Source organism: Rattus norvegicus, chromosome 1 (genome assembly GCF_021556685.1).
Source record: "Rattus norvegicus strain SHRSP/BbbUtx chromosome 1, alternate assembly SHRSP_T2T, whole genome shotgun sequence".
NCBI lineage: Eukaryota > Metazoa > Chordata > Mammalia > Rodentia > Muridae > Rattus > Rattus norvegicus.
Window position 1 is genome coordinate 266925668 of NC_141534.1, and position 26960 is coordinate 266952627.

At 41.3% G+C, this 26960-nt stretch overlaps 2 long non-coding RNA genes across 4 annotated transcripts in view; one reads left to right on the forward strand and one right to left on the reverse strand.

Annotated features, from left to right (window-relative positions):
• LOC148007932 (uncharacterized) overlaps window positions 1-20515 on the forward strand; it is a 44483-nt gene extending 23968 nt beyond the window's left edge. For 2 of the 3 annotated variants that reach the window (XR_015648258.1, XR_015648269.1), the window contains one exon: window positions 20159-20515. This is a non-coding gene — a long non-coding RNA (uncharacterized LOC148007932). The remainder of the gene's footprint in view (window positions 1-20158) is intronic. The other variant, XR_015648264.1, reaches the window with a different exon arrangement.
• Window positions 2899-26960, reverse strand: part of LOC148007933 (uncharacterized) — a 258830-nt gene continuing 234768 nt past the window's right edge. Inside the window, exons 7-8 of the long non-coding RNA XR_015648240.1 lie at window positions 12278-12440; window positions 2899-5151 (exon numbers count right to left, since the gene is read on the reverse strand). This is a non-coding gene — a long non-coding RNA (uncharacterized LOC148007933). The remainder of the gene's footprint in view (window positions 5152-12277; window positions 12441-26960) is intronic.

A 26960-nucleotide genomic window follows, 5' to 3' on the forward strand; every position in this document is an offset into this window, starting at 1 on the left:
AGGTACATTTGTCTAACTTTAGCACACTGTCCTGTATTCAGATCAAGTATAGCTGCACTGAAGGCAAAGATGAGAATTTGAGTTGGGTAAAGCAGTTAGTTCTGTAAGATAATGTATCAAAAGAGGATAAAAACAAACATGAGTATGAATGGAAAATTTTGGGTGTCTTTTGTTGAGGCCTAGGCTGTGCCATTCCTGGGCAAGCATGCATTGGAAGCATAATGGAAGGGGAGGAGTAAACGGCAGTAAGAATGGCACAGAGTTGTAATCAGTGCTGGGAATATTGGAGGTATAGCATGAATATAGTCAAGAGACTTCATTAATATTCCAACATTTCCTTATGTTTTCATATGGTCTTTTCCTTAAAAACAAGGACTTAGAGAGGAAAGCCTCTTTAAACCCTCCTTAAATACACCACAAATGAAAGACTGAAATAAAATTAGCCCACCATCAAGAGATTCCAATATAATCTAGGGACCTTATCAAAGAGGAGGTTCCATGAAAGCAGCATGGATCATTTATTTTCTATACTGGATTAAAACTATCATCCCAGATATGCAAAGTATCCAGTGAACCTGGAATGGGGCAGACATCTAGTAAGACCCAGAAACTTAAAGAATCAAGTGTCTTGAGGATATACAAAGCATATCACACACACACACACACACACACACACACACACACACACACACACACACACGTGCGAACTGAGGTTGACCAGTTATCTCATCTGCAAGTAGACAGTGGAATGATCTTTTAAAATGCTGATAGAAAAGAAAACCGTATCATCCAAGATTTTATGTACAGGGAAACAAATACCTCATAAACAGGAGTAAATATATTTCCTTATATACAGAAGTTTAGAGAATGTAATTCTTCTGATCTCAGAGTATAAGAAAAGCTAAAAGGAATTCTTTCAGTTAAGATATATATGTGATTAATACCAGATGTAATCTTGGCTTTACAAGAAAGAAATGACATTGATAGGGGGGAATAATTTGAATATATTTTCTGTATAGACCCATGAGTCTTTTAAGAAATGCAATCAAAGTGTAATTTGAGGCTGATAATATAATTAGAAATTGGTGAAAATAGAATAATATATGTATAATTGGGTAAATATAATTTTAATTTTATTATGTAAATAGTAATTAGGAAGGATGAAATGAGACCTTGCAGGTGTGTAGTATAAAAAGGTAGCTTCAATCCTTAAGTAAGCATTGATACATCAAATTTTTTATTTTAGCTGAAATATATTAAAATAATATAATTCCAAAACAATATATGTTGAATAGATCTGTTTATCTAGTACTGGGAATACAAGTATCCATAATTACATCTGGCTCCTTTAACATGTGTTCTAGTGATTGAATCCAGGTTTGTAGGGGAATGTCCCTCCAGACTCTCATGCATTTGAATATTTCGTCCACAGTTACTGGTGGTATTTGCGATGTGGCATTGTTGGCAGTTCAATATTATTGGTGTGCGTGAGGATGTGGGCTTCGAGGCTTCAAAGCCAGGTGCTGTCCTCACTAGGTCTCTTCTTTCTATTGTGAGTTAGAGAGGTGAGCTCTTCACTGTTCCTACCACCATATCTGCAGCCTATTGCCCCAATTCCTTGCCATGAAGGAATCTGATCCCTTTGAAACCACAAGCACAAACAAACTCTCTCTTCTATAAGTTGCCTCGGTCATGGTGCCTTAGACAATAGAAAAGTCACTAAGACAAATAAATTATCTGACCACAACAGAATAAGTTAATAATTTATGACAGTTGCAGTATTTAGAAATCTCTAAATTTGTAACATCTCACTCCTAAGTGAACAATATTTTAAGTATGTCTTAAGTCAAAAGGCTTTTACATTGAATAGTAGTAAAAAATACAATCTTACAAAAGGACAAAATTAACTTGATTTGAGTCATCTGTGAAACATTTAAAAAATACAAAATGTGAAATAATAGATGGTCATTCCATAAGCCTGGAAACAAACCAAGGCTATTGCGGTAAATACTAAAAATAACCACAAACCCTTGCTAGCCGGTATCATGGAGCCCTATGACATTACTGGGGTATAATCATCTCAGCAGTGGCCAGTTCTAGGGCGCCACGTCATGCTTCCTCTAGCTATTCTCTGGTCCCAGTGGTGGCTGCCCTCCTGGCTCTCTGCTGCTGAACTCTGCTCACATTCCCAGCATCCGACCCCTAATGGTTAGAGTATCAACTTCCGGTTACCCGTTACAATCAAGACTCAATAAGCTTGTAATTTAGCAAGCAGATTTATCTCAGTAAATTTACACTCCATAAAACATTCACACAATAAACTCAGAACCAATTGATAATGATATAAACTGCCCACATAGATAAAATAAATTGTCCCATAAAAATCTATTCCTTAAAAATATTCATAACTATCTGTGGCCATTTAAGGCCACACGGATCTGCATTGTCCTTCTCTGCCTCCATCTTGGTTGTTCTCCCTTCTTTTTCTCTCTCTGGCCTTACAAATCTCTGTCCCCGCCTTACTGTTTTTTCACTGCCCAATCACAGGTCTTGCCTAATCTTATGCCAGCCCTCACCTGCATATAGACATCAACCTACACAAGGCAACGTATTCTTACCAGTTATGTTCAATGTTACACTGTAAGTCTTAGGCAGTTGAAAATGTAGACTTCAGGATGGGCCAAGGAAGAATGACTTTATTGCTATGTGTCACAGACGTCTCAGGAGAGACTGATAAATAACCCTAGAACGCACCTCTGTGTATAAAAGAGAAAATTCGGTATAGTCATTAGATTCAAAGTCAAAAAATAACTTTATTTCAAAGTATGCACAAAATCTTGACATTAGTATTTGTGAAACATTGCTGGGAGATTAAAGATTTAACAGACAGCTATATCAAGTACATGGGTTGGATAATAAAATATCACTGAGTTATCAGTTTTTTGAAAATTGGTATAAGAATGCACTCATATCCTTCTGTTCAATCAACAAGCTGAGTCTGAAGATTAACTGACATTATGAAAGATGTAAAATAATGAAAGCAATCTTGATGAACAATGGGTGGGGGCTACACTTTCTGATTTGAGACTGCAGCAATTTAGACAGTGCGAGACCATGTGAATATGCACATTTAGCCATGTGTTCAATTGGTCTTTAGTAAATAACTTAAAATATTTATGTATACAAAGAAAACTACATATTTCTCCCACTTTGTGTTTGTTCAACAAACCCAACTATTCCCCACAATTTATTGAGATTAATTAAAAATAAATCATGTATTTCAAATAAGAAGAAAGCAAAAGGAGCTTATGAAACTAGACATGAGATAGAACATATATTGTATCATTTACAATAAATGGGAAAGGAAGAGAATAGCACCCAAAGAGTAGTGGTGGGATTTAGCAGGTCCCTGTGGACTGGGAAGAGAACCCCAATACATTTACAACATAATGGAAATATTTTTACATTGTAATCATGGAATACATGATCACATGGCCACATGGATTTAGATGTTTATCACAGATTAATGTACTCTTAGTTTAAGTTTTTTACTGCTTTCATTATTTTTATCTGTTATAAAGTTTGTTTTTAAAAGCTAGTCTAGAAAATTTCTTTGTGAAGGAATGAGTCAATCATTTTTCTACAATCTTTTTCTGACATCGAAATTCATTATAAGCTTTGAACTTAACTCTATGTTTGCTATCTTTCTACAACACTCTGTGAAAAACTGTTTACACTATACATGAAAAGGCTGGCATGCTTTCTTTCATGATGCGTTCTTTAAATAAAAGTGTTCTTTTATTAGATAAACCACACATTGTGAAGAGATCAGTGGTGCTGGGTTTATGTTCTATAAATTATAGATCAGCTTTTACAGTGATAATCTGTGAAATACAGTTCAGTGTTTTTAATAGATGTTTTCCAACATTTGGTGAAAACATGAACAGGAGAGAATTACATGGTAGAAATTCCAGTAAAAATGTAACCACACTATGTAGGTCCACAGCAATAAAAAGCATGGTCATGTAGAGTCAGTTTGGGATCCCAAGAGCCAGATGCAAAAACATTGCAGTTTGAGAGGTGGTAGGCAATGATGGGGACTCAAGTTCTGGATGGTTTAGGGCATTTCTGATTTCTTTGATTGCTGACATCTTTTTGCTTCATTGGCTTCAACTTCACCATTCACATCTTGTTTCCAAGTAACTGAAATTAATCTGGACATGGGATAATGGTAGCTGGAGCTGCACTGCATCCAGGGCTGGACTCTTTGGACTTGTCTGTCAATTCAATTTCCAGCAAGCCTTAGAGAGGAGGAAATTTACTGACAAATCTATCATCTTGGGTACAGACAATGGCAAATGACAGTAACGAATAAGCAATAAAAATCTCAGTTTCAAAGGTTTCCATTATCAGGAGTAGAGGGAGGGAAAGGACCATTTGCTTTTTGTTTATTTAAACTGTCCTCCGGTCTCTAAGAACAAAGCAACACGGAGTTCCATAATTATAAATGACTGATGGTGGCTGACTTTTCAAAACCCAAGAATTCATGTTGGCTTTAGCAAGGTAGGGGAGCAGATTGTTATCTCTGAATTTATTTGGCTCTTCTCAAACTCTGAAACCCAGAAATCAGGCCTGGCCTGCTTTGGGAGAATAGCCTGCAGCTGAGGATTTTCTGGCCCTCAGAATGGCAGCTTACTTGACCACATGGATGAAGCGTCTTAGTCAATTATAAAATCTTTCTGAGTCTGTAATGAGTAAGTCCTCACAGCCACATGGATACACCACAGCTTGAGTAGGAATATTTTGTTACATGTTTCTGGATTAATTCTGAAGAAGATCAGGTTTGGGTGTGCAGAGTTGGGATAGAATCTGAGTTTTGCCATAGACCTTGACTGTGATGACATTAGGGGAGCATGTCTGAGGACATGTCTCAACATATGTGTGCTGAGAGAAGAGATGTTACAGGGAGTTGTCTTAGTTACTGTTCTATTGCAGGGAAGAGACACTATGACCAAGGGAGCTTATGGAAGAAAATGTCTATTGGGAGTCATGGTTCCAGAGGGTGAGCGTTCACGATCATCATGGTGAGGAACATGGCAGCAGGCAGGCAGCCATGGTGCCGAAGCAGTAACTGATGGCTTACATACTGATCTGCAAGTTGGAGGCAGAAGGAGGAAAAGGATAGAGGGCTAATTGAGAATGACGGGCTTTTGAAACTTGACCTGTATTCCCAGTGACATACCTCCTTCATCAAGACCACACCTCCTAACCCTTCTCAAGAAGTTCCTCTATGTGGGAACTAAGAACTTAAATTTATGATCTTTGAGAATATTCTCATTCAACTCCCACCAGAGTATATTTGATAAATGTATCTTGAGTTTCTTTCTTTTGTTGTGTTAGAGAATAAGTCAATGCATGTGACACTCTTTCAGAAGTCAAACAGTAAACAGACCTGACCCCAAAATTCTTATTATAGCCTAGCAGGCCCAGACGTCTGTGAGGAGCTTCAATTTTTGGTTTTCTTCAACCTTGATCATTTATTCTATGCCTCATTTTCCTATTATCACACCACAAAACTCCCAATTTTCTGAGCATCACTTCTTAATGTTTTAGTTCATCTTCAATACACAACCCCAAGACTGTAAACAGCGCTTGTCACTAAGCGTTAGCCCCAGAGTGACAGAATTAAGATCTTAGCATTCAATAGCTTTTGGGGGGGATGTTGGGGGTCCAAACCTTCTTAAACTCTTTGTCTTTCAATTTAGAAAAGCTTTTTTTTCTTCTTTTAAATTCCAGTAAGTGGCACCATGAAATTCCAGGTTCCTTATGCCAAAAATTTAAGAACAGTCCTTGTTACTGTCCCCCATCCAATTCTTGTTCTCAATCCATTGACAACATCATTGACTTAATTTGAAAAGGTACCCAACCCTGGCTTTTTGTCTCATCGTCTAGAGCACCTCCCACGCCAGTGCTCCATCCTTCCTAATTGGTCTTCTAGGATATAACTGCTCCTTTCATCCCATCTTCTCCTCAATGGCCAGGGGGTCATTTTAAAGAATGCAAATCATAATCTGTACTTCTTCGTTTAAAACCCTACTATAAATTCTTTTTCATCCTCACAATAAACCCAAACTCTTCCTCTGACACACTTTCAGGACCTGCATCTGACCTCGTCCATTTGATTCATCCATAACCACAGTGAGCGCACTTAGCACATCGAGCACCGGAGAGTGCTGTGTGCACACTGAGTACACTGTGTGCACACTGTGACCACACCGAACACACTGTGAGTACACGAAGCACACTGAGCACACTGAAGACACTGTGAGCCCACTGAGTGCCCGGTGAGCAGAATGGCAGCACTGGTTGTCTTTCAAGACCTCCTATACTCACTATCCAACACAGGGGATGGTACATAAGTGGCCGTACACATGATGGTTGAATGTAGTCCTATGTAACTCAATTGGTATTGCCTTCATCAAGAATATTGTATCCATGCGAGGATGTGTACCCGAAGCAGGTGAAAGGACTTCGTGTATGCATCCTGAGGGAAAAATCTCCTTAAAGGAAAATTTGAGGGACTACACCTAATCATCCTCTCCAGCATATAAGAAAGTAAGTCTTCCTACAGATAATCAGGAGAGTCTCTATACCACGTTATCATGAATGCCCAAGTTCCAAGAGTCTTTTCTTTTGGCTCCTGTTATTTAAATAGACTATTAGTGTGAATATTGAGATTAATGATAATGCTTAACTCAGCATTGGCTAATGTCTGGCTCATTTGATTTCATTAGTTAATTTAAAATTAATAAGCATGCATGAACCTACCACCAAAAATGAAAAGTAGGATTTTTGTCAGGAACCCACATCTGTCTATAGGGGGCTTTCAACCAATCCATCCCTGGCTTTACCTCGTCTCAGTTTTGTGTTTGCCATTTTAGTTTTCTTTTCTATTCAATCTTTATGCATGCATATAATGTATGTGTATTTGATTTTTAAAAATTTATGGAAAGTATATCATTCTCTATGCAGCCTTTGGGGTAGTTTTAAAATTTAATATTACATTTCTATGAGTCCTACAGAGCACTGCATGCAAACATAACTTTGTTATTTTTACTGTTATATTATTTCATGGTGTGGCTATAGAACTATTTCATCATCCACTGGTAGGCATTTGAGGCCATAAATTACCCTGTACAGCTGCCAATTTGAAGTTATTCTTCCAATCTCACATAAACCAATGCCTTTTGAACATTTGTAAATAAATAGCATGATAAGCTAATAGGAGATGCTAAGTTGAATATATTTATCTCTGTTCTTGGAGGGTTCACAGAAGAAGAAAGAGGAAGAAAGGAAGAGAGAGTTGGAGATGAGACAGACAGATGAAGAGAGAGAGAGAGAGAGAGAGAGAGAGAGAGAGAGAGAGAGAGAGAGAGAGAGAGAGAGAGAGAGAGAGAGAGAGAGATATGCAGGTACAACCACTACTACAGCCACAACTATGGAGAACAAAATTTGTTAAATACTCTCAAGGTACCAACTAGTGTGTCAGAACAAGGGACAATAACACTGACTTTATTAATGTGTGTGCATGGGTGGATGGGATAAACTGAAAGGAATTGAGGAAGCTGAAGAGAGGTATTTCAGGGATGGGAGTTCAGAGATAGAAAAGGATACAGAGAATTTGGAAGATCCTTTGGGAATTGAGTTGCCTGACAGACAGGACTGGTTTTCCTACAGCAGCACTGATCTGGTGCTACCCTGGAAACTTTTAAGACCCAGGTGTGTGTGTGTGTGTGTGTGTGTGTGTGTGTGTGTGTGTGTGTGTTTATTAAGTGTTACTTAGTCTACAATGGAGAGTCACCCAAGGTGACAATTTCATCAAATTAGACAATGTCGCTGAAGGAGATACAGCTTAGGTGCATGGAGGAAGGTCATGAGTGGGAGGGTATAAGCAGGCTCCAGTGCTTCTTTGAATACTTGTATACATACCCAAGAGCCCAAGAAGAACATGTCTGGTAGTGTGGGAGATATTAACACTCATTTGCCAATAGATGATTTATGCTATTTATGTAGACTGAAAAAGACAGAAATGTAACTCTTTTTCTCTAAGTGGCTCTTAGCATAAACTATTTAGACTTATTGAGGTATACTATATCTCAATGTTCTAATATAAGCTTTTTTTTAGTCTTCATTTTGCTTTCAGGGAAAGCCCCACCTTGCTTTCATCTGGTAGAAGTTCTCAAGTAGACTATTGTTAAAGATGCTTAACTATGAGGCAGACTCCAGGACTGAATCTGTATTTTTCTTTCTAATTGAGTGGCTCTGCACACAGAGCCATGATATTCTAGCTTCTGATTTGGGCTATGAGAATATTTTTTTAAGAAATGGGGACTGAGGAGGAAAAACACTCACAGGATTAAATAAATGTCTGAACTAGAAAAATGGAATGAAATCAGGTCATTAAGTCACAGTGACAGTGAAGTGTCCCAGAAACAGTAGTCTATAAGTAGCTGAGCGGGGTGAGCAGTGGTATAGTTTATCTACAGGGGAAAGGAGATGGTGAGCTGTGTTCAGGTTGCAAGAAGATGTGGGTTCTGTAAGACCAAAGTCACTTTTCAGGAAGGCATAGGATGTGTCCATTTTCTCAAAGGTGTGTACTGGGTACTGACTACTTCTTTGGCTCAAAGGATTGGAATATTTCACAGGAAAAAGAACAATGGGAGAACATGGGGAGCTCATGGTTCTGGTAGGTAATAGCCCAAGATTCAAAGAAGTGCATGTCTAGACTTTCGGTTGATTACCAATGGATGACCTTGGGAATTTGACTCAAGTACTTCATGCCTCAGTTTCCTTCACTTTAAGAGAAGAATAAGCATGCCTTAATCTGATTTCTTAATGCCTATAATATGTTACTTTATTTATTGTTTCTCTCTCCTTGAAAGTAGACATCCCCAATGGATGGAGACTTGAAGTGTCATTGTCATATATGTTGTATTTTTAGAGCCCTGAACTAAAATATTGAATGCATTTATTTTGAATGAGCAAATGACTATTTAAGTATAGTTGTTTGATGGAGAAATAAGTTATGTTCTCACAAAGCATTTGGTTAAGCTGCTTGTTGTGTATTAAAAATTGAATAAATAATAGTTTGGCAATTAGTTCCTATTTATCTCCATTTTTAAACAAAGATTTATTCATTTATTACATGTAAGTACACTGTAGCTGTCTTCAGACATACCAGAAGAGGGCATCAGATCTCTTTACAGATGGTTGTGAGCAACCATGTGGTTGCTGGGAATTGAACTCAGGACCTCTGGAAGAGCAGTCGGGGCTCTTAGCCACTGAGCCATCTCTCCAGCCCCCTTTATCTCCATTTCTGAAGAAGGAACAAAACCTGGCTTAATACTGGGGTGAAAGATGGGTCATATTTGCATCACTTAATAGTGGCTGTTATTCCTTCAGTGGAAAGTAAGGACCCAACATCTTATAGCATCATCCAGGGAGATCTATTTCCTACTTGAATCTCATTCACTCCCAACCTGAACCCCATTTCCTTCTCACAGACTCTGCAAAATCCCACATGACACACTGTTTTCACTCTGGGTTCTACGGAGAAGAGCTTGGCTCCTCTCTGCCCCTCCAAGTCCTAAGCTCTTCAAGGTCTCTCTCATTCTATCTTTCTTTTTAAGATTCTCCTTGCAATCTCCCTCCACAAGCAGCTTCTTTATCCTCTTCTCTTGGACACAAATTTAGCACAAGGGAAGCCTGACCTTGGTCTTCTGGGGAAGAATAATGTGGGCCAACAGGACCATGGCCTATTTAGAATGAACTCACTTTGCGGATAGATGCTGGATACCTAGCCAGGGCTGCACCATGCATGGTGTTGAAGCAGAAGCCAGTAGTGCACCAGGGAAGCAGCCTGCTGCACTGGGATTTAGCTGAAAAGGGCTCTGAGTCCCTGAAGCACTTCTCCCTTTCTCTGGAGCAAAAGTTTTAGTGACAAAATAGGCAGGCTATAGGATTTATTCACCACCCATGAAGGAATTTCTGCCCCCTGGTGAAATGAGAGGGCATAGCAGTCGGTGTTTTCCACCTTGTGGGAGTCTAAGGATTCCCTAGTGGAGTAAGAATAGCCCAGTTGTCTTCTTTTAATGGCAGATTACATTTCCCCAATGAAAGTATAATATAAAAATATTTAAATTAAATATTAAATGTGTAGAAGAATATATAAAATAGACAAAACACAAGCGATTCCAGGTATTATATATGAGAGTGAGGCTGGAGTTAAACACCAGAATTTGCTGAGGCCCTTGAATGAAATTCAGAGATTGTGCTTTATGGTTGAGCATTTACAACACAACACAACACAACACAACACAACACAACACAGCACAGAACAGCATAGCGTAGCATGACACAATTTGACACAAGATAGCACACCACAACACAGTACAATACAGATCAATACAACATAGCACAGCACAGCACAGCACCACACCACACAACACAGCACTGTGTAACACAGTACAGTACAGGCGCTGGAGGCCAGCTGAGATCTCTTTAAGATGCTCTCTCTCACATTAGTCGGATCCATCATCAGTACTCAGGTTTGTTGTCTTTCAGGAGGCTTCCCATTATCCAAACATTAAGGGTAGCTTTTGTAAACAGTACATCCCATAATACCCAGAATAGAATATTAAATAAAATGCAGAGCAAAACAGAAGCTCTAAGGTATACCAACGCTCACAAAACCAGAAACAAGGGACATTTGACTTCCCACCTGGAAACTGCAGTGCAAAGATTCCCTCAGATAAGAGCCCTGGTCTCTGAGAGACAAATATTGGGCACATAATTAATGCTTTGCCGTCCCCAGAATTAGTGACAGACACATATCCCAGACATGGAATCCATGGGGAGCCCTGGTGTATGCCTCCAGCCAGATCTGGTCACGTGCTGGGAGATGCAGGGGCTGTGTATTGCTCTGCTCCCCAAGTCCACTAAGCAGAGAGGCAGGTCCTGATGCTAGTGAGCCCTCAGGAATGATACAAATTGAGGCCCCTAGTAATGCAATCATGTCTAATAAGCCTTTAATGAGGACATCAGCAGCCTCAGCTTACCTCTGTTGCAAAGCAGCAACTACACATAAACCTCAATTACTCAGACATTTAAAAATCAATTTCAAATAAAATGTCCAGGTGATGGAACTAACTTAATTATAGCGATCAGGACATATACACAGTCCTGGCATGCCTTGTCAAGACAATTGTGGCGGGCAGCTCCTTTAATGCAATAAGACAGGCCAACTTGGTGCCCCCAGGGGCGAAAATGGGGTGGGTCTTATCTCCCAGCTGCTTGAGAAGCAGATGAAGATTCCAGTGGGCAGTGAGGACGAGGACATATCAGGGCCTTAGCACGCTCAGGCTGTGTTTGCAATGTTGTCCTATTTTTTTTAGATAGTCCTGAAGATACAAAGGTCACCCAAGCCTGCCAATCTGCCCCAATCTGGCTCTCAGCTATACCTTAATATTGTGACGTTTTTTCTAGTTGTATCTATTTACCATTCTTGTCAATATACTGATATTTTAGGTAAAAACAATTTAAAACAAACCCCATGTATACTTTGATGGATCATGCACAGTGTATTAGGTGCAATGCTGGACACATGGGGACAGAAAGATGAGGACATTATAGCTTCTGATTTGATTACATCAGGTAGAAGGAGAAACAAAGCCAACACTCTGGTTTGTCATTTATAACTGTAGTGTGACTGTAGGCCTGGCAGACTTTTCCTACCTCAGCCTGAGCTCCCACAGAGAAGAGAAAATATCTGGGCTCAGTTGTTCGACTTCCCTTTGTTTCTGTGACTTGAAGACACTTTCCAACCATGGGCTCTTCCATCCTTTTCTAGAGCTGGCAGGAGCCAAATCTTTTACTCAATCCTAAAGAAACACCTAACGCATGGGGTAATGCCATCATCATGCTATGCAAAGCTAGCTCATAGTTTTTACAATTACTTATGTGTCCCAGGGGCATGGGGCACAGCATGTATGTAGGGGTTGGAGCACAGCTACTGGGAGTTACTTCTCTATTTCCACCATGTGGATTCCTGGAACTAACCTCAGGCATTATTTTGGGGGCCAGGACCTTTACACATTGAGCCACCATCTCATGACTCTAAGGCTCTCTTAATGGATATTTATGGAGCTGTAACACTTGTGCTAGATACTAATTTACATTGTTTCAAGCCATCAAAACCAACTAGTGAGGTGAATTTCACCGTTTAGTTTTCTCTTCTTCATGGGTTTACATCCTGTGCAGGACGGATGAGTTGTGGAGGTACAGTCAGAGCTGGCTCTCATGAGAATGGCGTGGAGGAGATTATCGATGTACATCCTTGAATTTGAAGGTTTGATGATCCAGAGAACTGTAGAAGTGTTTAACTACAGTAGGAAGAGACAGAAAGTTATCTTTTCCTTGTCTTTTGTGTTTCATAAGCCCAAATCAAACCGCCACCCAGCACACTGAGGGCAGAGTTCCCCTTCTTAGTCTGTTCATACCTCTGTTCTTGGGAAACACAGGCACACCTAGAAACAACCTATGGAGTCCTTAATTTGGGCACAGCACTCCCTTGAAGCTATCAAAATATAAGTTCATAAATAATGTCATATATGTTATAAATACATATATATCTTTATTTGTATATATAATACAATGTTTATATGTGATATATATTTAACTTATAACTTATTCCTTGATAACACACACACACACACACACACACACACACACACACACACACACACACACGTGTTGGGTTTATTTGTTTTTGAATCAGTGTTCTGCTATGAGCCAAGCTGTCATCTGGTTATTGCTTTTCCTCTTCAGCCTCCACAGGTGCTTGGGTTACCGACCTCACTCACCTTATTCATCTTCAGGTATAAACTTTAAAGACCTAACTTATGACTTAAGTAGATAGAATCAGGAACCGTGGCACATGCTTGCAATCCCAACACTCAGGAGACTGAGCTTGGCAGGAGGATCATGAGTTTAGGGACAGTCTATGCTTCACAGTGAGTTTGAGAGTAACCTACTTAGATCCTGTATCAAAGTAAAAGGATGGATAAATATAAATTTAAAAAACTATTCTATTTACTGAATGAGGAAACCAATAGAATGGCCAACCTGGCTCAAAGGAAATTAGAGGAAGAAGACATATGTTGTCATTTGAAAAAATGCGAAAATGGATTTGCTAACAGATAAAAAAATCTGGTCAATGTCTTTAAGAGCAATATAGCAAAAACAACAACAACAAAAACAACAACAACAACAACAACAACAACAACAACAAAAACCTCCTGGTTCTTTTCTACCTTATGTGCATTTACCAAAATGGAAATATGACATCAGAGTATCAGTATCTGGTTCATTTCTAAAACAATAGACATAAAATTCAAACACTGGCCTCTTCTCCCAGGTCTAGGATCATCACAAGTTCCAAAGAGTCATGAATATTTCTGCTTTACAAATAATATGACATCTGCTGAAATTACTCAAGTATAACCTTGTGCCATAAAAATAGCCTTGGATGATACATGAATTGATACACGTGATTGTGTTCTAATAAAACTTTATTTAAAAAACAAACACAAACAGGCTGCCAGTAAAGGATTGTCAATTTCTCTCCTGGATGACAAAATATTTCATTGAGGCAGTTAGTGCCTAAATATGGTGCCTTTAAAGATACATTGTTATCTTTCTCTCATCCTCCAGTTGCTGTTGATTCATTTTTCTCAATGATGCTGGGTGGGCGGAGCCTCCAGGAATTGTAGTGGCCGATGACACTTCCACACACAGAGACTGTTTGCAAATGCTCAGATGGGCCATTTTATCCCTCCCCTGTTGTTGTAAAAATATATAAATAATAAAAGTATTGTTGTCTTTTGCCCTGCTTGGTCCTCACCGCGGTGCCCAGATATCTGCTAGATATCTTGGCGGAAACACAGTCCAGCCACACACTTTCTTACACTCAAACCCTCACATAAAAGAACACACAACACAGTAATCTTAGATCCAATTGGTAAGATATAATTGCCCACTTAAACATACAAAGCCCGGTACCATCCATCCCTTGAGAACATTAATAACAACCTGTAAATACACAGAGCCGAATCTTAACATCACCTGCCATCTTGTTCTGCCACGGCTTCTCCCCTCTCTCTGTCTGTCTCTTCTCTCTCCTAGTCTCCTCCTCTTCCTTCAAACTTCTCTCCAGCCCATCCTTCCTTCTCTTCCAATGACAGGCCTCCTTCTATCCTATACCTGCCCCTTACCTGTACTTTACAAATTCAATAGAGAGGTGGTTCTGGTGAAGTCACCTGAGTCCTGAGTACTTAACTAGACAACTGTCCTTGGGACAGTGGAATTAGCATCAAAATACAGTAACTTCAGGGCAAACCACAACACTCCCGGACCTGCCCTCAACAGAACTGATGGGGTCACAGTTAGCACCTGCCCCAACCTTTATGTTTGCAGTGGCATTAAGCTGCCTCTACCTTAGGCTGATGCCCATTTGTTGGCTAGTTTTGTTTTACTGGTAGAAAGGGTGTATGCTTTTAAATTGACTTTCTTCCCCTTAACTGGGAAATCCAGGGAATAATTTAAGTATGCAAAGCTTCTGTAAGGCAAAGGACACTGTGGTTAGGACAAATCGGCAACCAACAGATTGGGAAAAGATCTTTACCAATCCTACAACAGATAGAGGCCTTATATCCAAAATATACAAAGAACTCAAGAAGTTAGACCACAGGGAGACAAATAACCCTATTAAAAATGGGGTTCAGAGCTAAACAAAGAATTCATAGCTGAGGAATGCTGAATGGCTGAGAAACACCTAAAGAAATGTTCAACATCTTTAGTCATAAGGGAAATGCAAATCAAAACAACCCTGAGATTTCACCTCACACCAGTGAGAATGGCTAAGATCAAAAACTCAGGTGACAGCAGATGCTGGCGAGGATGCGGAGAAAGAGGAACACTCCTCCATTGTTGGTGGGATTGCAGACTGGTACAACCATTCTGGAAATCAGTCTGGAGGTTCCTCAGAAAATTGGACATTGAACTGCCTGAGGATCCAGCTATACCTCTCTTGGGCATATACCCAAAAGATGCCCCAACATATAAAAAAGACACGTGCTCCACTATGTTCATAGCAGCCTTATTTATAATAGCCAGAAGCTGGAAAGAACCCAGATGCCCTTCAACAGAGGAATGGATACAGAAAATGTGGTACATCTACACAATGGAATATTACTCAGCTATCAAAAACAACGGCTTTATGAAATTCATAGACAAATGGTTGGAACTGGAAAATATCATCCTGAGTGAGCTATCCCAATCACAGAAAGACATACATGGTATGCACTCACTGATAAGTGGCTATTAGCCCAAATGCTTGAATTACCCTAGATGCCTAGAACAAATGAAACTCAAGACGGATGATCAAAATGTGAATGCTTCACTCCTTCTCTAAAAGGGGAACAAGAATACTCTTGGCAGGGAAGAGAGAGGCAAAGATTAAAACAGAGACTGAAGGAACACCCATTCAGAGCCTGCCCCACATGTGGCCCATACATATACAGCCACCCAATTAGACAAGATGGATGAAGCAAAGAAGTACAGACCGACAGGAGCCGGATGTAGATCGCTCCTGAGAGACACAGCCAGAATACAGCAAATACAGAGGCGAATGCCAGCAGCAAACCACTGAACTGAGAATAGGACCCCCGTTGAAGGAATCAGAGAAAGAACTGGAAGAGCTTGAAGGGGCTCGAGACCCCAAAAGTACAACAATGCCAAGCAACCAGAGCTTCCAGGGACTAAGCCACTACCTAAAGACTATACATGGACTGACCCTGGACTCTGACCCCATAGGTAGCAATGAATATCCTAGTAAGAGCACCAGTGGAAGGGGAAGCCCTGGGTCCTGCTAAGACTGAACCCCCAGTGAACTAGACTGTTGGGGGGAGGGCGGCAATGGGGGGAGGGTTGGGAGGGGAACACCCATAAGGAAGGGGAGGGGGGAGGGGGATGTTTGCCCGGAAACCAAAGAATTATTATTAAGTATTAAATAAATTTAAAAAAAAAAAGAACCCTCGCTCACCTCATACATTTATGGTGGATGGAGTGAGCATAACAAGGTGTCTATACATTGGGCAGTGTGTAGATGAAGGGAACCACTGCTTATGGAACATTCAGCTGTATGTACAAGATCAAGTGCCTTGTCCTTCAGGTCCCTCTCCTGACATCACTATTGGCACAGTGATGATGTTTCTGGACTCACTGCCTTGTCTTGGCTTGGGTTAAAGATCCTCTTTCTTCAGTGCACATGCTTTCACCGTTTATGTCCGACTCTTGCCTAGCTTAAGCCTTTTCTCTGAGTGTGAATGTGGGGCTAATTTGCACACTGCCCCACTTGCTTCTGTGCACAAGGAAGCACAGGGATCAGCAAGGATTAAGGTCCTGAAGTCATCACTGGGCTCTTGGCTCCAAATAGACCATCTCTTTTTTCCTTTTCTTTTCTTGGATACTTTATTTACATTTAAAATGTTATCCCCTTTCTTGGTTTCCCCTCCAGAAACCCTCCTTTCCCACTACCTCCATGAGCGTGCTTACCCATACACACCCTCCTACCTCCCCACCCTGGCATTCCCCTACACTGGTGCATGAGCCTTCACTGGACCAAGGGCCTCTCCTCCCATTGATGCCCAACAAGGCCATCCTCTGCAATATGTGGCTGGAGACATGGGTTGCTCCATGTGTACTCTTTGGTTGGTGGTTTAGTTCCCAGGAGCTCTGGGGATCTGGTTGGTTGATGTTGTTTATCCTATGGGGTTGCAAATCCCCTCAGTTACCTCAGTCCTTTCTCTAACTCCTCCACTAGGGACCCTGTTCTCAGTCCAGTGGTTGTCTGCAAGCATCCACCTCTGTCTGTATTTGTCAGGCTCTGGCAGAGCCTCTCAGGAGACAGCTATAGCAGGCTCCTGTCAGCATGCACTTCTTAGCATCCCCAATAGTGACTGGGTTTGGTGACTGCATGTAGGACGGATCCCCGTGTGTGGCAGTCTCTGGATGGCCTCTCCTTCAGTCTCTGCTCCACACTTTGTCTCCATATTTCCCCCCATGAGTATTTTGTTTCCCCTTCTAAGAAGTGCTGAAGCATCCACACTTTTGTCTGTCTTCTTCTTGAGCTTTGTGTGGTCTATAAATTGTATCTTGGATATTCTGAGCACTTGGGCTATTTTCCATTTCTCAGTGAGTACCTATCATGTATGTCCTTTGTGACTGGGTTATCTCACTCAAGATGGTATTTTCTAGTTCCATCCATTTGCCTAAGAATTTCATGAAGTCATTGTTGTTGATATCTGAGTAGTACTCCATTGTGTAGATGTACCACATTTTCTGTATCCATTCCTCTGTTGAAATCCCAGTCACCCACTTTTAGGGCTCTCATATCCCTGTCTTATAGACATGGAAAATGAACTTTTGGCACTCCAGGTCACCAGCCCAGGGATGTCCTCTATGTGAGGACTGGAATTTCAGTGGTACCCCAACTGACTCTGAAGGTAATAAACACTCCTGTACACCACAGAACACTTGTTTTAAAGCAGTGTTCATTTGGTGCCTTAGCTACTTCTCCATTTTTGGCAAAGCTGACCCTCTTTGGCATGAAGAGAATAAACTGTTCAGTGGCCATGAACAGAAGCTCTTAACATGGTCTGCCCCAAGAGTTCAACAGCGCCTATCCTGTTTCTCGTTTCTGAGCTGGTCACTAGAGAAGAGCTTTAGTATAGCTTTCTCATCTCTCAGGGAGTGCTAGCTGTCGGCACTGCCACCAGCACCAAGAGAATGTTGCTCTGTGACCTTGTCAGGAACTCAGACCAATATCATATAAAAGTGTGATCACAGCTGGATCAGTCCAGATGCTTTATATCCATCAAGTACGGCCCAAGTTCTTGAGAAAAACATGTATTCGTGGCTGATTAAAATATCTTCAAGTTAGGCCTGGAGGGGTGGATCAATCAGTGATTTACTTTACAAACTTGAAGACCCATGTTTGATCCCCAGAACCCACATAAAATCCAGACATATTGACGTGTGTCTATAACTGGCCCTGAGGAGGTAGAGAAGGGCTGGACCTCTGGACTTTGGTGAGCCAGTCTGGTTTATTTGGTGAGTTCCAGGTTATCACGAGACTCTGTTGCAAAAGAACAAAACAAAATCCTGGCAGATGGCACTTAAGTGATATCTACAGTTGCAGAGATGGCTAAGAGCACTGACTGCTCTTCCAAAGGTCCTGAGTTCAATTCCCAGCAACCACATTGTTGCTCACGACCACCTGTAATGGGATCTGATGCCCTCCTCTGTTGTATCTGAAGACAGCAACAGTGTCCTCATATATAATAAATAAATCTTTTTAAAAAAATGAAGTGATATCTAATATTGTCCTTGAGCCTTCACATACACACACGTGCACATTCAAAAATACACATGCCCACACAAACACATACTCATGAGTTATGTCCTGTCCCAGGGAGGTCAGACCCTCAGAAAACATAAAGAAGTAACAACGGAGTCACTAAAATAGGAACCTCCTGTACAGGACATAGCTTTTGACTAGGAGGCATTGCAACATCCTGCTCGTTTGTAAGAATCATGGCAGACTGGAGCACGGCTTTTCTTCCTTCTGTCTCTATTACAGATATCGGTGTAGTAGCCAGACCTATGGTCCTGTGACCTAAACTTGGCCATCAGATGCTCCCATGTGTGACTTTGAATCTCAAGAATATGAGCCATCTACACAGGCAGCCAGAGAAGAACTCCAACTGCTCTGTTGGATCCCAAAGTCTCTGTACAGATAAACCAGGATATAGACATGTCCAGGCTGGGGCCAGCAGTTCTGAAAGGCTGTCCCTGGTAGAGAGTCTTTAGGATACGGTCTCTCCTGGTTGTTCCACATTTTCTGAGTTTGATTCTCCAGGCCTGTTGCAATGTTTTGAGGTATTCTAGTACTTTCTAGAAAGTTCTTTTATTCAAGTGACACTGCTTTGGTTTTAGAGTCTGGCCACAGAATTCCCTGAGTCATGAGCTTCTCAATGGCCACCTGTAGGGCTGGGGTTTTTGCACTTAAAACTATCCTTGCTCAGAGAAGATTCCCCCTGATGAGGCAGTGGGCGTTCTCACTCAGTTGGAATAGAGAGAAAAGGCCTCGGATCATTATCCATTTAGAAGCTTAACATCAAGCAGTTATTTGGGCCATCACTCCACATTTACAAGTCTAAGACAGATTCACACAGAGGAGTTCAGCCAAGGACTTTTCTTCTCTCCGTAGAAACTTAAGTTTCACTCAAGGTTTTGTCTTTCATAGGAATGAGAATTGTAAAATGAATCAGTGCAACCTTTTGCTCTTATTAAATGAATATGCCAAGATGCAGCCTCGTGCTGTTGAGTTCTGCCCAGCCAGTTTCAGCATCAGAATCCCAGCCTCCATACAAAGTTCTGAGAGGTCTGACAGCGAACACTTCATGGTTGCCTTCCTTCCCAAATGCAGTGAATTTCTGAGTGGACAGCTGAAAACAGAAGCCAGGAATAAAAGGGATTTCCAAATCCATGCCACTGTGGAAGAATTGGAGACATCATTGCTTTGAAGATTCAATCTCAGACAAGATTGTTCTGTTCAAAAGTAAACGAATCTTTTTGTCAAGTTATAAAAAATATATCATAAGGTTGTTTTAATTGAACTGCATGTTATTTCAAAAGATTTCTTACAGTAGGTACACAGATTGCCTGATGCATATTAGATAACAAGAAAAAGATATTTAACTGGGTAATTTTTGGCCACTTAAAAGGAACACTGTTACAGATCTAGAAATACATACTGTAAACCTCTGTGTGCTCCTTGCTGTGCTTTTCAGTTGGTTTGGCTGCTTGGCAAAAATAAACGTCTGGATTCTTTCTGGGCTCTTTCATAATGGAGAGAGGAACTTGACCCAATTGTTGATCCATAGAGGATGGTTAGAAATATCAATACCCTCAGGGTTAAATTTCCTGACTTCTGCTGGGGAAATATTTAGTCAACTAATGATCTCTTCTTTGCTTTTAGCTTTGGCAAGATATACGGTCCTTTTTGTTTGTTTTTAAAGAAGAAGGAGGAGAAGGGGGAGAAGAAGAAGAGGACAGAAAAGGAAGAGGAGGAGGAAGAGGATGTGGTGGTGGTGGAGGAGGAGAAGTAGCAGCAGCAATAGCAGGAGGAGAAAATAATTCAACAAGACTCTTACCTGTCGGGCTGTCTGAAAACCTAGAATTAAGATGAGTTAAAATAGCATGAAATAGTTTGATTCCTTACAAATATAAATAAAGCAAAGTAAAATGTAAAAAGCATCAGAAAAAAAAAACAGATAACACAGACCCATAATATGACCCAATTAAGCAGAATAAAAAAAAATCACATTAGTAATCCAATATCCTGGCTGGTAATTTTGTAAAATTGTTTTTCTTTATTCATGAGAATTTCAGATATTTATGCACTGCAACATTATCAATTTATTCCATTTGCACATGTCCAACTCTCTCATGTGCTCCCTGACACGTTATGCAGGTAATGTTATGCAGGTAACCACAGTTGCTGAGCTCACAGATGTAGTGGCCATGTCATGTCCAGGGTATGAAGGAAATTTTGAAAATGTGGGTTTTCTGGGTTAATTCTATATGGCCTGAATGTCTCTCCAGCTGAGGCTGACTCTATCCATCTGTCCATCTGTCCATCTATCATCCATCCATCCTCCTTAAAATTTGCTGGATTTCAGTTGAGAACATAAAGACATAATACATGCTGTTCCCTTCAAGGTGCCTAATGGAAATAAAACAATGTGTCCTTGTGCAATTTTTAGGTGATATTTACTTAGCATTTACTATGCAAGGGCACTGTGCTTAAAAAAGAATGACAAACAAGCCATTTAGTTCTCACAACTATTCCATAATGATACTGTCCACTCTGTTCTTTCTTCTGGAAACCCAGGTTATATAATACACACCCATAAAATAATCCAGTGGCAGATCTAAGCTTCCCACCAAGTCAACCTGACTTCAAAGCCAATGGGGTGCTTTTAAGTTCTTTGATAGAATGCCAGTTTAGACAAGGCACAAAATAAAGGCATGGGCAGATCACAGTCCAACATCTGTCAGATAGTAATATCCACATTTCTAGGATCTGAAAAGTGTCATGAATCTCTCTCTCTCTCTCTCTCTCTCTCTCTCTCTCTCTCTCTCTCTCTCTCTGTGTGTGTGTGTGTGTGTGTGTGCGTGTGTGTATGTGTGTGTCTCTGTGTGTCTGCGTGTGAGTTTCTGTGTGTGTGTGTGTGTGTGTGTGTGTGTGTGTGTGGTAATGTACAATCACTGTGGGCTCTTGAGGATGGGTTGAAGAAAGATTAATAAGTTGGTTTTTAAAAAATGGCACTGATTTTGGTTGTTTTAACTGTATAAAAGGAGAATATCAGGTAGAGAACAGAGAGAATAGTGGGAACAGGTGTAAAGAGAGGAATGTGTCCTGTGAGTCCATGAAGAAGAAGGGACAGTAGCAGCATCACTAAAGACTGTGTCTGGTACCTGAAGGGCTCTTCTGAATTCCCAGACTCTTGAGAGCTAATTCTTTTGGACATTAGAGATTTCCATCTTTATTCAATATCAAACATGGATACTGTCATACACACAGAATGGGATAGGAGGGTAATAAACCAGTTGACTTATAGTAAGCTAGTCAACTGTTAACTCAGCCAGGCTCCAAAAGGGAACAGGATGGTTATGGACACACATACTAAGGATGTTTCAAAGTTATGAGCAAGACTAAGAGGAACCAAGGAAACTTCTGGAAGTTCAAATATCTGGAAGAAACAACTCAAATGACATGAATAAGAAGGGTTTCTTGCTGTTTGAAGTGAGCATAGGAAAGTGCTGTAGTGGGGGGGGGGGAGAGAGAGAGAGAGAGAGAGAGAGAGAGATCACCAGGTTATAAAATTGCTGATCTCTCACCACCTCATTTGACCCCCTTCCTTAAGCCAAACCCCACCACATAAAGTTCCCACATCTTTCTAAATAAAGCAGCACCAACAGCTGGGGTTCAAGTGTTCAACTATGCACCCATGTTGAGGGACACAAAGCACTGAAGGTACAACAGTTAAGCATCCCTACTGCAGACACAGGGAGGTCACTATCTCCTCTTCCCCATTCCTAGATCCTCAAGGCAGCTGAAGGCGCAAACATAGGAGAAGGGAGTTGTCTTTGTGAGAGGTGAACTCAGCAGAGAATGAGGTAAGACCGCTTCAGTCTAGCTTTTCCTCCTACCGCCATCCAGACTCCACAGGAAACAAGAGAGTAAAAGAACACGTTGGAGCTTGTCAGAGAACTCCATGGTGCACAAAGTCAGATGGAGAGGTCATCAGTGAATAGCCAGTTCACAAAAGTCCAGTGACAAGCCAGGACAGACGTAAATTGTCATTGATTTCATTTGAAAATAATCAAGGTTTCAAGTTATTTGTTTTATTTTTGCCAATAAAAGCAGATTATCCAGTATCCCTGAACAGATATTTTTTAATACTTTCATTTAGATGTCCTTCTCTGCATAGGAGGGAAGGGTGGTGCTATAGCTGCAGGACTCTGGTGTGTTGAATATGATTAGCATCAATTTTCTGGGTTGTGGGGGGAGAACATGGTAAGTCGGTCCATTGAGTCAATTATCCAGCTCAAGAGAGCAATCGGTAGCTGCTCAGAATGCTTCACAGGGTGATGACTGGGGCTTCAGTGATGGAGAAAGGAAGGAAGAGTGGTGGAGTAGTGTGTGTGTGTGTGTGTGTGTGTGTGTGTGTACGGGTGCGTGCATGTGTTTGTGATGTATGATGTGTGTAATATTTGTGAATGTGTGTGAATATATGTGAGTGTATGTGTGTGATGTGTGTAATGCTTGTGAATGTGTGTGAATATATGTGACCTTGTGTGTGATACATGTGTGTCTGTGTGTAATGTGCGTCTGTGTGCGAATGTGTATATTATATGAATGTGTGTCTATGCATCTGATGTTTGTGTATGTGAGTGAGTATGTATTTGATGTCTGTGCCTGTGTGTGTGTGTGAGAGAGAGATGTGTGTGGTATGTGTGTATGTGTGTGTGATGTGTGTAATGTGTGTGAATCTGTGTGTGTGTATGAGTGTGGGTGTAATGTATGTGTTTGTGTGTGATGTGTGTGTCATTGTATATGTGATGTGTGTGAGTGTGTGTGATGTATGTGTCTGTGTGTGTGATGTGTGTGTGTGATATGGTGTGTGTGTGTGTGTGATGTATATGTGGTGCATGTGATATGGTGCATGCACGTGTGTGTGTATGTGTGTGTGATGTATGTGTCTCTGTGTGTGATGTGGTGTATGTATGTGTGTGTGTGATATATATGTGGTATGTGTGATGTGGTGCATGCATGTGTGTGTGTATGTGTGAGTGATGTATGTGTCTGTGTGTGTGATGTGTATGTGATGTGTATGATATGTGAGTAGGTGCATGTGTATACCTGTGTGTGATATGTGAGTGATATGTATGTGAATGTATGTGAGTGTGTATGATCATACACTTGATGACACTAGCATCTGTGCTGTGTCTTCTCCATTTGAGCAGAATTGAATGTATACACACACACACACACACACACACACACACACACATTGAGAGTTGAGAGAGGTGGGTGGGAGGAGATCACATAGAGTAGAGTTTACAATTAGGACCCAGGTAGACCCAAGCTTGTGCTATCACAGAGGAAGGCAGGGGCAGGCAGGGGCAGGCAGGGGCTGGTGGGGAAGATGTCTCAGCTTGAATCAGTCTGTTGTATAGAGGTTTGCAGCAAATGTGCTGGAAAAAACTCCTTCTGGCAGAACATAGATATATCCAGGGGATTTGAGACACAGAAGCTCAAAAGTACTGTATTTATGCTCATAATTATCTATTCCCCCATTAAGAAATTAGATCTCATTTGTTATTGCTGGCTAAGTATTAAGTATCTTCTTGAGGCAATTTTAAAAGTCTTTTTTTTCTGCATGCATGCACACATGCACGTATATTCTCTCTCTGTCTCTCTGTCTCTGTCTCTGTCTCTGTCTCTGTCTCTCTCTCTCTCTCACACACACACACACACACACACACACACACACGTATAAAAGCATATACACTCAGATTAGTCATTATCCCTGAAACAAATTTTTTTATTATTTTATTTGTTTACATACCAAATGTTGCCCCTTCTGGGTCCCCCCTCAAAGAGTTCTTCCCTTAGCTCCCCTCCCCTTCACCTCTGAGAGGGTGTCTCCCCAGCATCCTCCCTCCCTCCCTGGAGCATCGAGTCTGTACAGGATTAGCTGCATCCTTTCCTACTGAGGCCAAACAAGACAGTTCTCTGCTACATATGTGCCTGGGTGGCTCAGTCGCTGGGAGCTCCCAGGGGTCCAGGGTAGTTGATACTCTTGGTCTTCCTATGGGGTTGCAAATTCCTTCAGTTCCTTCAATCCTTCCCCTAACTCTTCCACAGGGGTCCCCAACCCCAGTCCATCACTGGCTATGAATACCTGTATCTGTTTCAGTCAGGTACTGGTGGAGCCTCTCAGTGGACAATTATGCTGGGTTCCTGTCTGCAAGCACAACACAGCTTCAGTAATAGTGTCAGAGTTTGGTGCCTGCCCATGGGATACATCCCAAGTTTCATCAGTTACTGGTTGGCCAATTGTTCAGTCTCTGTTCCATTTTTGTCCCTGCATTTCTTTTAAACAGGAGCAAATTTGGGTAGAAAACTTTGAAGATGGGTGGGTGGCCCAATCCCTCTACTGGAGGCCTTACCTCTCTACTGGAGGCCTTACCTCTACTGGAGGTGGTTTCTTCAGTTTCCATATCTGCACTGCCTGGTGTTTTGGCTAAGGCCACTCTCATTGAGTCCTGAACCAATGTCCTTGGAAAGAAGTGCGAAGAAGCCCGGTTTTGAGGTTGGGCTACTAGAGCCGATGGCCATGGAGGAATGAAGTGGAGTTTGGTCCACACATTGCAGGACAGGACCTCTCCCTTAACTCAATCACGTTGGTTGTTGAGTCAGACATCTTAAATAGCAAATATTCTCTTAAGGCTATCGAGCCTCCCACAGTCTTTCAAAGAACAATTCTAGTTCAATGCAGGGATAGAATAACCTGAAGGATTCTGAGTGAATTTATGACCTGTAATTGGGATGATCATGGAGAAGCCCAGAGGGCCAAGAATGGAAATATGCAGCTGCAGGGGTGGGGATGTGGGGGGGACCTCTAGAAAGTCCCAGAGAACTGGGATAAGATCACAGAAGCCATTTCTCACTCTACAGACTGGAAATGCCAAGTGGGTTCCTCAGTTTCCCTTGGCCTTTTGTATGATTTCTTTCATATCAGGCAGCCAAGACACAGGTATGCGACCAAGCCCTAGCCAACAGAGCAAACCTTCTGGGCAATCTAGGAAAAGCTTTGCTTCCCCAATTTGGAGATTCATCATGGACTAAGTGCTGGCAAAGATGGTGTCTTCCACACTGAGTGAGACTGTCAAATGCCCAAATTCTCTGGAAATCACTCTCCACTCCACGTAAAGTTTAACGCTTTGGCCCAGCAACATCACTACTATGTTTTCAACCCAGAGAAATTAGAATATATGTATAGGTATTGCACATGTGTGTCCTTAAAAGTACAGCCTGCTCACAGTGTCCTCGGACTGGAAACTGAAATGTTCACTTACAATGGAATGGCTGCACCCACCCATGAGATAGAATACTAGCCATTCCTTAAGGGGAAATGGCGTGTTGACAGTATGAAATTTCACAGATGAATCTCACAAGCGTTCTGGGTATAAAAAGATACACATATAGGAACAAATACCGTATGGTTGCTTTACAGGATTGTACGAAGGGTTGATATGGTACTAGATGACCAATCAGTTTCTTGTCTGCAGCTGACGGGGGTGGGGGGGACATGGTCTATGAGTAGGTGCAAAGAAACGTTTGCAATGATAGAAGTAATTTTATCTTTTTTACCTTGATTTTAGCGGTGGCCTCATGAGTCTATACATTACTTAACTTTACACTGAAATATGTATGTACACACACACACAAACACACACACACACATGCACACACACATACACACACACACACACACCCCTATATGTGCATTTATTGCGTTCTGCAAACTTTGTCTCAATAACAGTGATTTTTTAAAAGACAGGCATGTAACCCAAATGACTCTCTTCAGTTAGGTGCTATTGTCAGTCGGGAGTGCTCAGATTCTTGGAGTTACCTTGGGACCAGGAGAAGACCGGTGCACAGGAGAACCAATGGACATCAAAAAGAGAAAGTGCATAGGTTTCTGGCTCCATGATAAAAACCTGCATTTGATGAGTCCCCAGTGGCAGGGATGCTGTACAGGACAAAGTTCATCCCAGGAGCCCTGTGGAAAGATGGCTAAGGCAGAAGCCATCCTACCACACATTACATGCGTGTCTGTTCTCTCTGCCTCAGGATTCTCACTTCTTAAATAGGATAAGAGAGTCACCAACTCCTGCCTACAGGGAGCTTTGGGAATAAGATTGGCCTATGTGAATTCTACCACTGCAGATCAACTCCTTTCCTCCCCACGCCTCCCCACACTCTCCCTCAACACTCCTTCTCTTTTCCCCTTTTACTGTGTGTTTGTGTGGACAGAAATGTGGAGGCCAGAGGTCAGACTTGAATGTTGTTCTTCCTCAGGTGCCATCCACCTCATTTTTTGAGAGAGAATGTTTTGTCTCTAGGACCTAGAACTTGTAGGTTAGGCTAGGCTGGCTGCCCATAGAAATCCAAGGAAATACTTCTTTCTACCTCCCCTATATTA